At 44.7% G+C, this 16465-nt stretch overlaps 1 protein-coding gene across 3 annotated transcripts in view; it reads right to left on the bottom strand.

Annotated features, from left to right (window-relative positions):
• CUEDC1 (CUE domain containing 1) overlaps positions 1 to 16465 on the bottom strand; it is a 163043-nt gene that overhangs the window by 104058 nt on the left and 42520 nt on the right. The window contains exon 1 of one of the 3 annotated variants that reach the window (XM_077481125.1): positions 9816 to 9899. The exons of the other annotated variants lie outside the window; for them this stretch is intronic. The gene's annotated coding sequence lies outside the window, so the exon portion shown is untranslated. Of the gene's footprint in view, positions 1 to 9815; positions 9900 to 16465 lie in introns of those variants that run through there. 3 annotated transcript variants of the gene reach the window in all.

Below are 16465 nucleotides of genomic sequence, written 5' to 3' on the forward strand. Positions count from 1 at the left end.
GTAACAATGCCACTCTCAGCGGTGCTCAATTTTCCAGCTTGTGGGACCACAATCTAGGTGCCAAAAGCCTAAGAGCGATTGTCACTGGGCTAATTATGCAATTAACCCTTTAACTGCCACCACTGACGTTTGTTTAAGAAGGGTCAGGACTTTCATCAATTTAGCAATACCAATTATGATTTCAGATTAAGTGTCTGCAACACACACTGCCACCACAGACAGGTTTTTTTCAGAGGCCTTACTCTAAAACAGTAGTGCTCTTTTAACCGCTTCGCACCCGCCCTATAGCCGAAAGACTGCTACACAGCGGACGCTAACTGCTGGGAGGCCGTCCCTGGACGGCCTCCTGTTTACTGCCGCAATGCGCGCTCCCGCGAGCGCGCATCGGGGAAGTTCTGTGCTGGCCGTGTCCCTCGGACACAGCCAGTCACAGATCGCTGTAAACGGCCAATCACAGCGGCCGTTTACAGTGCAATCCGCGTGTCCAATGAGAGATTATCTCATATGTAAACTTGTCTTAATTTTGCAAATAATTGTGGGAAAAAATGACAACATCAAAAAGCTCACCATGCCTCTTACTAAATACCTTGGAATGTCTACTTTTCAAAAAGGGGTCACTTGGGGGGTATTTGTACTTTCCTGACTTGTTCGGGTTGCAAGAAGTGAGATAGTCCACCAGTACATCAGATGTGATCAATTTTGTATGATTCGCACCACAGCTTGTAGACTAACTTTCTCAAAGACCACATAATATCCACTAATTTGGGTTATTTTTACCAAAGATATGTAGCAGTATAAATGGTGGCCAAAATTCATGAAGAAAAATGAATAATTTGTATAATTTTGTCACAGAAACAAAGAAATATGCGTTTTTTTTTTTCAAAATATTCCGTCTTTTTTCATTTATAGCGCAAAAAATAAAAACCCCAGTGGTGATCAAATACCACCAAAAGAAAGCTCTATTTGTGGGGGGAAAAAAAAAGGACAAAAAATTAATTTGGGTACAGTGTTGCATGACTGAGTAATTGTCATTCAAAGTGTGAGAGCAATAAAGCTGAAAATTGTTCTGGGCAGGAAGGGAGTTTAAGGGCCCAGTAGGCAAGTGGTTAAGAGGCAAGTTCATTTATAGCTTGCATTAGGAGCTTTAGAAACAAGGTTAACGCTTTTCAACAAAAGGATTTATTATGAAAAGGTCAAAACTGGTGCAAACAGTTACAGAAAAAAGATATTTCAAAGAGATAAAGACAATACACAGCCACAAAGAAATAAGGTAGAATTGGGGAGGAAGAGTACTTGCAATTAATGTCTGAGGGTTGATCAGAGTTTGATCGATGAGCTAGGTAATCGGTTCTCCAACTTGGCAAATGTTCCTGCTTGGATGGTAAAAAGGGGTCTACACTCATGACCATGTCCCAGGTACACTATGTGATACATATTCATATCTCTGCATCTATAGTGTTTACAGACCCCAAATATCCATATTATTGTTAATTTCCTTCAAAACAAATATAAAACATGCCATGTCTCGAATGTCTAGTTTACATTGGAGGAATAAGGAGTACCAGTGGTTTCCCACATGACCTGCCATAGGTATGTCTGGACTTGAAATGTCACAGATTATCTGAAGAAACTAAATATGTCCATATTATGGCTGTGCTATTATTACTTTTGAAAGTTATAAAACATGCTGAACGTTCATACTTATTCCACTGTTTAAGCTTAATGTGCATTTAGGTATTTACGACCGGTATCTGCTGGTTCTCTGAACTGAGGGTGACAGTTTTAAAGACAGGCCTGAACATCCTGCCAGGCCGACATGAGCTGTTTTTACAGACCTAGCCTAGTTCTGCTTTCTCTGTTGAGATAAACGTTCCTTTGAAGTCTAAAACTATGAATTCCTGAACACAAGGGAAGAGGGAGGGTGTTCAGGTTTTTCTGTAAAATTATGGTTAGCCAAGCTGTCATGGCTGCCCTAAGGTTCTCAAACAGCATGGCCACTACCTACAGCTTTTCATTTCCAGTATGTGATATCATTACATCTTAGACTGGTCAAACTTCTACTGAAAGGCATAGCCCATAAAAGGAAACCTTTAGGCCTCATGTACACTGCTGCTGGTAAACAGATGTTTAGAGCAGTTGGGCAATTGTTTCAGCTCCCCCTGAACTCTCCTCTAGGCTATCTTATCAATACATGTACACAGGGTCGTTTACAGACATTTCTAGGCAGTTGAGTTTAGAAGCATTTTTTTGTAACGCAATAAAATGCGTTTGTGGACCGATGTTCAGAGGTATTTTTTGGAGCTTGTAACCGCTGCTAAACGCGGTAACTCACGTTCAGCAGTATTTCTTTTACGGACTTTTTCATTTTAACAAGATGAAAACACTCCTAAGCGCAAACGCAGAAAAACGCAGCTAACCGCGACATGTAAATGCGCCTAAACTGACTTTTTAAATGTTGGATTCGAGTTGTTAAGTTAAATCATTCAGTAGAGGTTAAACAACGTCCCTTGTACATGAAGCCTTATCCTGGCAAAGCAAAAACCGCCAAATTGTGACAAAACCTGAAAAGAAATGAAGAACGGGGCAGGTGGGCAACTACCCTTCCTGCTTCTTCAAACAGTAAGTTCAGGCACTGCCCCTCACCCACAGCCAATCATCTTAACCCATTTTAGGTTCCAGCCATTAAGTACATGACCCGTCACTAGGCCAAACTCCCTGCAGTCATTAGCACTCTGCAACATCCAGCTGAGATGATAAAAGCAAGCAGTCAAAAGACGAATAGACACACATCTCAGGTGTGCCTTGAAAGTTTTTGGCTATCCATACTGGACCTTCATAAAAAAAAATCCAACAGAGTGAAACAAAACGCGCAGAGCATTAGTCATCTGGTATGTAGTTGGGGTGTCATAAAAACCCAGATTTTCTTTTTTTGCAAACATTGCATCCCTGTGTCCATCTCTGCTCAAGTCAACAGCTGTAGAAAAAAAAAAAAAACACAACTGCACAAGCAGCCTGCCAAGTTTATCACAAATTTCAGTCAGGCGAGATAAAGAGTAACATTAACATTTAATTCTTTTTAGATCAAAGGAATTAACTTCTGTCTATAGAGGAGGGCAGTTTAATCGTTAGCTGACAAGCCGCCGCAGTTATACTGCAGCAGGTTGGCACAGCTGCGCAAATCACCATAGATATACAACAGCACTTTGAGATGCCATTATAGGCACGCAAACCGATGCGCGTGCCCAGCTGGAGCAATATCCACCGGGCACCCGCGCACACTCATGACAGAATGAGAACAGGAATGTGTGTGTGGAAAACAACGGGCTAACTTTACTGTTTTTTTTTTGTTTTTTTTTTATTGATTAAAGTAATTTAAAAAGAAAAATGCATTTGAAAGACTGCTGCACAAATACAGTAATTTTAGCCAGAATCGTGCAGCTCTAAATGCAAGTAAATAAAAACCTTACACTGGGCCCCCTGGCTTAAAGATAGCAGAAATGCTTCACTCAAGTAAAATAGTCCATACCAGTGGTTCCCGCTCCCACTGGTATGGACTGGTATGGCCGTTACATATCTCATATATGCAATTTCAGGACCTTTCTTCCATACACCCCTCCATTATCCCCAGAATAACTTTATACCAGTGGTCTCCAAACTGGCCTGCAGGATGGATGTGGCCCTTTGCTTGCTATTATCTATTCCTTTAGTCACTAAACCTCCAACTGACATAAGGCTTTATGCCTCCCACTATCAACAAGGTTGAGGCATCTTTCCTTTCACCGACACCAGTAGTGGGGCATATTACGCCCACTGACACCAACGATCAAGCAATTTTGCACTGTTCTCTTAAAAAAAATAAAACTAATAATGTTTTTAAAAAACGTTTTGCAGAAACAACCCGCAAGTAACCATTTACAATACTTACATTTTCTGTGATTTTACATTAATTTTTTTTTAACATTAGCAACAGGGTCTAAATATGCCCATAAAACAAAAACCCGGGTATGTCTGTTTTTTGCTTATCTTGTATCAAGATAAAAAAAATATATAATTTTTTTTAAATTCATTTGCATAGAAAATACTTTATTTGTATTTAAAATTCTTGGCAATGAAAATGAAAGTGGACACTGCCGTGGCCTTAAGTATAGAGATGGCCTTGCGGTTCTCGCCCGGCGTCCGGTTCGTGGGGAATTTTGCTCGTTCGCGATTCGCTGTGCTGGTGGTTGCTGAGTGCACTGCTGAATGATTCTGCAGCTGTCTTTTGTCAGTGTAGGGAGAGGTTGCTGTGTGGAGCAGGGACAGACTGTAATGACACAAATCGCTAGCTATTAGGTCCACAAAAGTCTTTTTAAGGACTGGTATAGGTGTACAGTATATAGGGTTCTGGTGCACTGCTGCTGACTGCTGTGCTGGTGATTGCCGAGTGCACTGCTGACCGATTCTGCAGCTGTCTTTTGTCAGTGTAGGGACAGGACGCTGTGTGGAGCAGGGACATTCAGTTTAATCACTACCTATTACTATTAGGTCCACAAAGGTCCTTTTAAGGACTGGTATAGGTGTACAGTATATAAGGTTGTACACATATAATATATATTTTCTTTCAAATATACAAAGTAAATTATGGTGCACTGCTGACTGCTGTGCTGCCCGATTCTGCAGCCGTCTTTTATCAGTGTAGGGACTGAGGGACAGTTTGGTGTTCGGAGCAGGGACAGTCTGCAAATCACTTGCTACTAGGTCCACAAAGATCCTTTTATAGGTGTACAGTATATAGGGTTGTACACGTAGAATATACTTTCTTTCAAATATAGAAAGCATATTATAGTGCATTGCATGCAGTGCTGCTGACCGATTCTGCAGCTGTTGTTTCTCAGTGTAGGGAGGGACAGTTTGGTTTTTGGAGCCGGGACAGTCTGCAATTCACTAGCTAGCTACTATTAGGTCCACGAAGGTCCTTTTAAGGACTGGTATAGGTGTACTATTTGGTGTGCAGTATATAGTGGTGTAATACATGTATAAAATACTTGCACATATAGAAAGCAAAGTATAGTGCATTTCCACTGTGCAGCATTGTGACTGCTGAGCGGTTCAGCAGCGATACTACAAAGAGTGACAAACGCAATAAAAAATAAAAAAAGTATTATAACTGGTGCGATAGACCAGTGGTCCCCAAAAACGACAGATTGAAGCGGGGTGTTATATACCTTCTTCCACATACATACTGCACTTCTCTAGAGACTTTTTTCACAGGGTCATTTAAAAAATGACAGACAAAGAGGCAGGCCCTTCCTCATCTTCTCGAACTGCACCCTCTTCTTCACTTTCTGCTGTGTGCACCCCCAAAGACACTACCACCAACACCACCACCCCCATATACCTTCTGCTTGAGTCACAGGAATTATTTTCCGATCCATCACAAGACATTGCCGATGCACAGCCACTCTTGGCATTGGATCAGGAATAGGAGGTAGCAACAACCGCTACTCAGCGGCTGGCTTGTCAGAACGGATGGCCCGCCAACTACTGCCATATAAACTAGTGGACTCGGAGGCCTTTCGAAAATTTGTGGCCATTGGAACACCACAATGGAAGGTCCCAGGAAGGATTTCTCACATAAGGGTACCCCAGAGCTATATGGCCATGTTCAGCGGCAAGTGAATGTATCTCTGGCACACAGTGTCGGTGCCAAGATACATCTGACCACAGACACGTGGTCTAGCAAACACGGGCAGGGAAGGTATATCACTTTTACTGCCAACTGGGCGAACCTTCTGACGGCCGTCAAGCATGTAACCTGTGGCACCCGTGTAGATTTGGTTTTACCACCACGGATTGCATGCAGGCCTGCCTCTTCTTCTCCTCCTCCTCCTTGGCGGACTCCTTTTCCGCTGCTAGCATCTCTTCCACTGCGCCGCCCAAGCTCCCCAGAACCTATTCAACATGCCAGGTGAGACGTTGCCATGCTGTGCTGCGTCTGTTGTGCCTGGAAGCCAAGAGCCACACTGGCCCTGCACTCCTTTCAGCTTTGCATTCACAGGCAGATCAATGGCTAACACCGCTCAATTTGACAGTTGGTAAAGTGGTGTGTGACAACGGTGCCAATTTTGCTTAGCGCACTGAAACAGGGCAAAATTGTGCACGTGCCATGCATGGCACACGTCTTAAACTTGGTCGTGCAGCGATTCATTGTCAAATACCCTGGGGTCCAGGACATCTTGTGGCAGGCAAGGAAAATCTCGGCCCATTTCAGAACATCTTACACGGCCATGGCTCGCCTTGCTGACATTCAGCGGCGACACAATCTGCCAGTCAGACGTCTTATTTGCGATTGCCCGACATGATAGAACTCAACCTTCTATATCAGGGGTGCTCAACCTGTGGCTCTCCAGCTGTTGTGGAACTACAAGTACCATGAGGCATGGCAAGGCTGAAAAGTACACGCATGACTCCCAAAAGCAGAGGCATGATGGGACTTGTAGTTTCACAACAGCTGGAGAGCCACAGGTTGAGCATCCCTGTTCTATATGCTCTATAGGCTGCTCCAGCAGAAACGTGCAGTTAACGGCTACAGGTTCTGGGAGCTTGGTTTTTTTCACCAAGCCAGTGGCTGCTCATGTGCGACGCATGCAGACTTCTGCGGCCATTTGATGAGATCACCATCAGTCGCAGCCATGGTGCCATCAGTGACATCGTACCTTAAGCCTTCTTTATGGAGCATGCATTGCGTTGTGTCATTGATCAAGCCGTGGAGGAGCAGGAGCAGGAAGATGAGGAAGTCGCAATGCTGGATGAATTCCCAGGGGGTGCTACTCTATCTGAGACAAGTCAACAGGAGTCTGAAGAGGAGTCAGAGGAGGATGGTGGCGGGGCGGATGAGGAGGAGCAAGAAGAGCCTGCTTTAAACCTTTTTGGGATCCCTGTTGTGCGTGGATGGGGAGAGGAGAACGATATTATCCTGGATGATGAGCAGGAGCCAGGCCACCACACCACTTCCAATTTAGTGCTAATGGGGGCCTTCATGCTCCAGTGTTTTACAGGGACCCCCGTATAAAAAGCATAAAGGTCAAGGACCAGTACTGGGTGGCAACGTACTTAGACCCCCGGTACAAACACAAAATGGCGGAAATGTTACCACCAACACAGAGGGCTGTCAGAAAGGAGCACTTACAGACCTTGCTTCGACAACTGCTGCATTATGCTTTTGCGTGCGCAAAATAGCTGCGGGTACCAATCCAACAGCGCCTGCAAGAAGAGGGCGGTTTGAAGATGTGTTGGTGACTTCCGATATGAGGTCATTCTTTCAGCCGACCCAACGACAGGTGTCATCCAGGTCCAGCATCAGGGAACGCCTAGACCAACAGGTGTCCGACTACATCGGGTTAATGGCCGATGAACCCCTGGACTACTGGGTGGGCAGGCTTGACCTCTGGCCAGAGCTTGCCCAATTTGCAATGGAACTGTTGGCTTGCCCCTCGTCCAGTGCCCTGTCCGAAAGGACGTTCAGCACAGCAGGGGGGGATCGTGACCGATAAGCGCACTCGCCTAGCTCACGACAGTGTTGACTACCTCACATTTATAAAAATGAATGAGGCATGGATCTCGGAGGAATTCAACACATGTGACCAGTAGACCAGGGGTTGACAAATTTGCTTGGAATCTAGGAGCCAGCTAAAAAAAAAGTTAGGAGCCAGGTCCGTGACGGCGATCTGGACCTGTCCCTGGCCTGACATGGAGACGAGTGAGGGGAAGATAGCCCCAAGCCCCCCACCTGTCTCCAAGTCATTGCCCATAGCTCTTAGAGGGACATTTTATTTTTTTCAAATGAAATTTTTTTTTTTAAATTGCATTTTAGTGTAAATATGAGATGTGTGGTCTCTCTGACCCCAGATCTCATATACAAGCGGATCTGTCATGCTTTTTTCTATTACAAGGGATTTTTACATTCCTTGTAATAGGAATAAAAGTGACACAAATTTTTTTTTTTTTAAAAGAACAGTGAAAAAAATAAAAATAAAAGTTAAAATAATAATAAAAAAAATATATTTTAAATGCGCCCTGTCACGCCAAGCTTGCGTGCAGAAGCGAACGCATATATGAAAGCGGTGTTCAAACCACACATGTGAGGTATCGCTGCGATCGGTAGAGTGAGAGCAATAATTCTAGCCCCAGACCTCCTCTGTAACTTAAAAAGTGCAACCTGTAGAATTTTTTAAACGTCGCCTACGGAGATTTTAAAGGGTAAAAGTTTGTCGCCATTCCATGAGCGGGCGCAATTTTGAAGCATGACATGTTGGGTATCGATTTACTCGACGTAACATTATCTTTCACAATATAAAAAAAATTGGACTAACTTTACTGTTGTCTTATTTTATTTTTTTTATTAAATACATTTTCCCCAAAAAAGTGCGCTTGTAAGTCCGCTGTGCAAATACGGTGTGACAGACAGTATTGCAACGACCACCATTTTATTCTCTAGGGTGTTAGAATAAAATATATCTATAATGTTTAGGGGTTCTGAGTAAAGGGAAGGAAGATAGGCTGGCAGGGGAATTAGCATTGCATCCATTGGCATTGCTGGTTGTAATTCCAACGGCCACCACAAGAGGGCGCCAGATTCCAGAAGGAACCAAAGGATCGTAGAAGGCCTCAAAGCCGGGGGCTCAATTACCGGCCGCGTGGCCCGACGCGATCGCGCCGGGGGGGTCCGCGGAGACAGCATACCCCCAGCTGTGCTGCCCCAGGCGCCAGGTCACTAATTCTAGTCGCAAATGCCACCTGGCGCCCGGGTTTTGTCGAGCCCTGCAGTAGACCATGTATATGCATAACTCTATAAACAATTTATTTAATCGAGCACACAGACCTTTTTTCTACCTTTGGCTCACTTACTTGTACAAAAAAAGCACACCGTACTATAGGCCCGTACCCTCCTGTTTGAAGAGGTTGAGCGATGTCATATTTTTGGGTCCCGCAGCGAGTTGCTGGTATCAGTGCTCTCTATCGCAGTGCTGGTGTCAGTGCTCAGTCTCTATCGCAGTGCTGGTGTCAGTGAGGGAGATGGCAGCAGAGAAGCCAATCAGCAGGCAGTGCCAGCACCATGGCTGAGGATCAGCACTGGACTGGCACCTCCGGACCACCGCAGTGGAGCCCTGCATAGGTGGGGGTAAGGGCCGGGCAGAGGGAGGGGGCTCAAGCACAGGTTGGCACACTGGCACAGGACTGTGCTGCCCTGACTGTGGCACTGATCATCTCCTGCACCCCCTTCATAGCCTGCCCTGACCTTCCCTCTCCTCCTGAATTGTAGAAATTTCACAGATAAAAAAAGAATGCTTGTCATTGTCGATCCCAGATTCACTTAATACTTTTGTTATGTCAGTGTCCATGTTGTGGAACTATGCGTGCACAGCTAGTCAGTATTTTGTGGCTGAAAATATGACCTGGAGGTTTTTAAGATTTGCCTGACATTAAAATCTATGGGGTCCACCGCGAACTTTGCGGTTCGCAAACTTTTGGCCGCGTTCGCGAAACGTCCCATCGGAAGTTCATCCATTACTGTACACTTTCAAATGCATTGCCATTTCAAGGAGATTACTGCATCTACAACTTCCTGACAGATGAAGCTCAGCAGAAAATAAATGTCAAATAATTAATTTCCTCCCTTACTATAGCTATTGGAAGCTGCTACATCTGCACTTTTCATGGTCACAACCAAAGCCGTTATCAAAAAACAAAAACAAAAAAAACAAAAACATGTAATTTTAAACTAGACCCTGGGATACAAAAGTGAGATTTTTATTTATTTTCGGATTTTGTTGTACCTTTGCCTAAGCACTACAAACATAAAATTTCTTCCGTTGCCCAAAGTTGGACTTCAACCTCAGCATTGCCGTGTACAGATTTCCTTTAACGGACTAATGCTTAGAAAGTATTCTGGCACTGAAATGTCAGCTTTCGAAGAGTTCTGTAAATAATGAGCAGCACAAAAAATGAAATTAACTTTTTAAAACCGTAGTTATAAATAACTTTACAATTTTTATTAAATTACATCAACAAACTCCACACAATTGTATCGGTAAAAGTTATGGTTCAGTCTCTTTCCTCAAAGGAACTTACACAACTCAATATATCTACTATAGTCATATGGACACTCCAGGCATAAGAGTTACAGTGGTGTGAAAAAGTGTTTGCCCCCTTCCTCATTTCCTGTTCCTTTGCATGTTTGTCACACTTCAGTGTTTCGGAACATCAAACCAATTTAACCACTTGCTTACTGGGCACTTAAACCCCCCTCAGTCCCAGACCAATTTTCAGCTTTCAGCGCTGATGCACTTTGAATGACAATTGCGCGGGCATACAACACTGTACCCAAATGAAATTTTTATCATTTTTTTCCCACAAATAGAGCTTTCTTTTGGTGGTATTTAGTTACAGCTCGGAGTTTTATTTTTTGCTAAACAAACAAAAAAAGATGCAAAAAAAAATTAAAAAAAAATCATGTTTTAATAGTTTGTTATAAAATTTTGCAAACGGGTCATTTTTCTCCTTCATTGAAGTGCGCTGATAAGGCGGCACTGATAGGCTGCATTGGTGGGCACTGATGGGCTGCATTGGTGGGCACTGATGGGCTGCATTGGTGGGCACTGATAGGCTGCACTGGTGGGCACTGATAGGCATAGTTAAGGCGGCACTAATAGGCACAGATAAGGCGGCACCGATGGGCACAGATAAGGCGGCACTGATGGGCACAGATGGGCACAGATAAGATGGCACGGATGGGTGGCACGGATGGGTGGCACGGATGGGCACTGATAGGTACCACAGATAGATGGGACTGATGGGCACTGATAGGTGGCACTGATAGGTGGCTCTGATAGGTGGCACTGCTGGGCACTGATGGGCGGCACTGCTGGGCACTGATGGGCGGCACTGCTGGGCACTGATGGGCGGCACTGGGGTGCAGCACCTTTGAGGCAGATTGGGTGGCACTGTGGGTGGCACTGTGGGGTGGCACTGTGGGTGGCACTGTGGGCATTATGGGCACAGACGGGGGGCACTTACTTTTACTTTGTTATATTTCAGGATGGCACTGCGGGAGGCAGGTGGGCACTGGCAGGTGGCATGTGGTGCCTTTCATTGCTGGCCGTGATCGGGACTGATGTCCCGATCACGGCCGCCGGTGATCGGCTTTTTTTTTTTCTCCTCGCGCTGTCAGCGCGAGGAGGAATAATAGCCGATTACCGGCTCCGTTCTATCACATGATCAGCTGTCATTGGCTGACAGCTGATCACGTGATAAGGGGTCGGGATCGACCCCTTACACGTGACAGCTGATCACGTGATAAGGGGTCGGGATCGACCCCTTACACGGATCGGTGATCAGGCGAGTCTCACGGACTCGCCGATCACAGAGCGGGGCGCGCAGGCCGCTCGTAACCAGGACGACGTCAATAGACGTAGTCCTGGAAATCTAGGTCCGCGCTAATGCCGTCATTCGGCAATAGCGCGGTACCCAAGTGGTTAAACAATAGTCAAGGACAACACAAGTAAACACAAAATGCAATTTGTAAATGAAGGTGTTTATTATTAAAGGTGAAAAAAAATCCAAACCATCATGGCCCTGTGTGAAAAAGTGATTACCTCCCTTGTTAAAACATACTATAACTGTGGTTGTCCACACCTGAGTTCAATTTCTCTAGCCACACCCAGGCCTGATTATTGCCACACCTGTTCACAATCAAGGCATCACTTAAATAGGAGCTGCTTGACACAGTAAGGTTGACTAACCTTCGAGTATGATTTTTTGGAAGCAACGCACTATCATAGAGAGAACATTCAGCCTCAATGCCAAGAATCGGTGGTGGCAATCAATCCCATATTGACAGGGCCAATTACTGACATTACAGGGCCAAAGGAATCATGTTCTTCCTACTGTAAAAATGAAAATAAATGTGTGATATGGAGTGTTTCTAAAGTTCTACCATTGGTAAAACAAATAAAGTTTATGAATCCAAGCTCTTATTCCTTAAAAAGTCAGTTCGTTCCTCAAAGTTCTGAGATCAGCTGCTAAAATTACATTCATAGTACCGCACCAAGCCACAGATCTACTGCCGTATGTGTTGCTGACAGCAGCTCTCTGGTGTTCTCTTTAGAGAAGATCTTGTGGGCAAGAAAAGGCACTCCTGAAATAGACACTTGAGGCATCTGAAGTCTTAAATACATTTTGGTGGGTTGCCCGGATATCTTGGCAAGAATAGCTTGCTGTTTTCCTTGAATTTAGTAGCCCAGTTTTAATGGATGTTATGTTTTCATGGTGGTTTAAGGGTTTGTACGCCAGCAAGTCGCTATTTCCCGTAGTTACTGTACTAGAGAAATGCAGGAAATTAAATGGTGTTTAGGTTTCAGCTTAGTTTTAGCCTCATATTCAGAATGCATGTGCAAAATATTTATGCACCCATTTCAATAGTTTAAGTGGGCAGGCAGAGCTACTGTAAATAGTTGTGTAGCATTGGATGTAAAATGTTTACCTTCCAAGTTAAGAAATTTAAAAAGGTAATTTTTGTAACTGGTCTTCCTCAAAATTTTCCCGGGAATCCTCCACATTTACAGCTACCGATGCATTTGCAGTGGTAAGGATGGAACTCTACATTAAAGCAAACGTCACCTGAAAGAAATGAAGCTGCAATCATGGGCACTTTAGATGGAATAATGGTTGCTTTGGCTGGTCTTTTTTTTTTCTCTCTTTCTTTTTTAAGCCCCTACCACTGACCACAATGAAAAAATAGGATTTTTATAACAGCTTACCTGTAAAATCCTTTTCTTGGAGTACATCAAGGGACACAGGGCTTTAAGTAATGGGTTATGAGCCACCTTCAGGTGTTGACCCTGGTATACCCAATACAGGAAGTTGACTCCCCTACATAACCCCTCCTCCTAGGAGTACCTCAGTTTTTGTAGCCAATCAATATACTTAAACAACAGAGGAGTGGGACCTCTGTCTCCCATGATGTACTCCAAGAAAAGGATTTTACAGGTTAGTCGTTAATAAAATCCTATTTTCTTTATTGTACATCATGGGACATAGAGCATTAATTACTTACTTAATGGGACAACCCATAGCAATGCTAATTGGGGGGAGGCAGACACAACCCATAGGGCACCCCTGGACCGGAGGACTTATACTGCTGCCTGCAGCAAACTGCACCTGAAGGTGATATCCTCATTTCTCCTTTCATCCACTTGATAACATTTTGAGAATGTATGCACTGAAGACCAAGTTGCAGCCTTGCAGATCTGAGCCATGGAGGCCTGGTGATGCACTGCCCAAGAAGCACTAACCGACCTGGTAGAGTGCACCTTAACTTGAAACGGGGAATTTTACCCCTTAAATCATAAGCTTGAATGATCACTTGTCAAATCCACTTAGCGACAGTGGATTTCGACACTACCTGTCCTTTCTTAGGACCCTCTAGCAGAATAAATAAGATATCAGTCTTACGAATCTGAGCAGTTGCCTTTAAATAGATTTTTACTGCTCTCACCACATCAAGACAATGTAGTGACTTTTCTTCCCTAGAACATGGTTTTGGAAAAAACAATGGCAGGACAATATCTTGGTTCAGGTGAAAACCTGAAACTACTTTTGGCAAAAAGCCTCAACGAGGGCACAACACCATTCTGTCCTGATGAATAATCAAATATGGCTCTTTATAAGAAAGAGTAGCCAATTCTGAAACCCTCCTTGCGGAGGATATAGCAACCAAAAATACCAGCTTCCTAGTTAGAAGTACTAGAGAAATATGATGTGTCGGTTCGAATGGCTGTTTTTGTAACACTGACAAAACTAAATTCAAGTCCCACGGGCTTAAAGGTGATTTAACTGGTGGATTAATCCACATCACCCCTTGCAATAAACCCCGGACTAAAGAATGCGTAGCAAGCGGTCTTTTGAAATAAAATCGATAAGGCTGAGACTTGGCCCTTAATAGTACTCAGGCCCAATTTCATCTCTACACCTAATTGCAGAAAGGCAAGAATTCTGCCTACGATATATCTCTGAGGGTGCCAACCCTTGGATTCACACCAGGAAACACAAGTCTTCCAAACTCTATAACAGGGATATGCCATTAGCAGACCTCCAGCTGTTGCAGAACTACAATTCCCATAAGGCAAAACAAGACTCTTATAGCCACAAGCATGACAGCCAGAGGCAGAGGCATGATGGGACTTGAAGTTTAGCAACAGCTGGAGGTCCGCTAATTGCATATCCCTGCTCTACAATATATAGTTCTGGAAGCTGGTTTCCTTGCATTAATCAAAATAGAGATAACTGACCCGGAAAGCCCACGTTTCTTCAGAATGTGTGTCTCAATAGCCAGGCTGTTAAATTTAGCATTCGTAAAGTAGGATGGAATATCAGCCCCTGTGAGAGCGGGTCTGGCCATAGTGGGAGGGGCCATGGACCTTCTACTGCCATCTTTATGATTTCTGCGTACCATGACCTTCTGGGCCATGCTAGTGCTACCAGAATTACCAGCTTTCGTTCCAGCTTGATCCTGCAAAGAAGTCGTGGCAGCAACTGAATAGGGTGAATGCACAGATCAGTAAGAACTGATCCTGCGCAGTTACCAGCGCTTCTGTTCCTCATGCAAGTGGATCCCTGGTCCTGGACACAAAGTTGACCAACGTCCTGTTGAATCTGAAAGCTAGAAGATCTACACCTGGAGTCCCCCATCTTTGGCAAACAGCCCGAAAAACGTCAGAGTGAAGAGACCATTCCCCCGAGAATAACTGCTGGCGACTTAAGTGGTCCGTCTGTCAATTATCTACTCCCAGAATGAAGACTGCCGATAAGCACGGGACATTCTTTTCTGCCAAAGTTAGATTATGGTTCACCACTCTGAGCTGAGAGACTCTTGGCGCCCCCATGGTGGATTGATATAAGCCACAGCCGTGGCTTCCCAACAGGACAATTCTTTAACCTGGAGGTCGAGGTTTTCAGAGCCAGACACACTGACCGAATCTCTAGGATGTTGATGGGCAGGGCTCTTTCGGATCTTGACCACTGTCCCTGGGCAGTTCTCTCTAGTATTGCTCCCCAGCCTGAGAGGCTGGCATCTGTCATTACTACTTTCCAGATAAGGAAGAATTTTCTGGGTTAGTAACCAACTGAGGCTTTGGGACACGCTTGGGGACAGCCACATTGGCAAATCCAAAGCTTGGATCGTTTTGTTCCAAGCAGACAGGATACTGTTTTACAACAGTCTCAAATGGAACTGGGCATAGGGGACAGCTTCCAATTAAACTACCATCTTTCCCAACAACCTCATGCAAAGGCGAATCAAGGGATTTAGTTTCGACCTGACCATCCACACCAGCTCTCGTATGGAGCCGATCTTTGCTGAAGGCAAGAACACCTTTTCTGGGCTGTGTCTATGATCAGGCCCAAATACTCCAGCCTTCTTACTGGTTTTAAAGGAAGACTTCTTTAGGTTGATGATCCAACCCAGACTTTCCAGGTAACTGGTTGTAATGCGTACACTTTGTTCTAAGCAAGTCACTGACTAGTCTATTAACAATAGATCGTCTAGGTACGCCAAGACTTATGCCCTGTGCCCTTAACCTGGCTAGAGGTGGGGCCAGTACCTTTGTGAATACCTGGGGTGCTGTGGCTAGCCTGAAAGGCACGGCCGCAAATGGAAAGTGCTGCTGTTCTACTTTAAATCGCAGAAACTTCACCTGAGGGCAATACCTCATCCTGCCCCCACTGTTCCCTTGGTAAATGGTTTGGAGTGGAAGAGGGGGATCTAGCGCGCTTCCCATCTCCTTGGATAGAGGATGCGATTAAAGCCACTAATCTTCTTTCTAAGGCCTGTAGGGCAGAAGAAAATGCATCTTCAGCCACGTATACAGGGGCTGAAGTGTGAAAAGCAGTTGCGCCACCAGTCGGTTCCAAAGACTCACCTTGGCTTGCCATGTCTGGTATCTCTAGAGAGGATGAGAGTATGGAGGCATGACTGGACTTCCCAGTGCCTAGGGGTGTAACCTTTGGTTCCCAAGTTGTAACCTTGGAAGCCATAGTGCAAAGCACAAAAGCAGAGGCACTCAATATTAAACTATTTGCTGAGCAACACAGTGACGGCATAAAGATTAATCTGATGCTAAATAATGTCTTTTAATGTACTGGAAATGCCTGTGTACACCCCTCACGTGCTCAAGCACTCATGTGTCAGACTCCTCATTCAGCTGCTCTGGTAGAAACTCAGTGATGAGAGCATCAGTTTTTAAGACCTCTCAGGTGTTAAGCCTGATTGCCTGTGCACCGTGTGCTTCTACAAGGGTGCCAAGTCTGCACGTGGCACGATCACTTTAGCCATGCCCATTTATCGATCCGCCCTCCTCTTCTATCAAAATGTACCACAGCCTGCATGCACGCAGAAATAAACTATTTGCTGAACACAGCATTCGGGTCT

The sequence above is a fragment of the Lithobates pipiens genome, unplaced genomic scaffold (assembly GCF_037356315.1).
Source record: "Lithobates pipiens isolate NorthernLeopardFrog02 unplaced genomic scaffold, aLitPip1_a1.2 Scaffold_16, whole genome shotgun sequence".
NCBI lineage: Eukaryota > Metazoa > Chordata > Amphibia > Anura > Ranidae > Lithobates > Lithobates pipiens.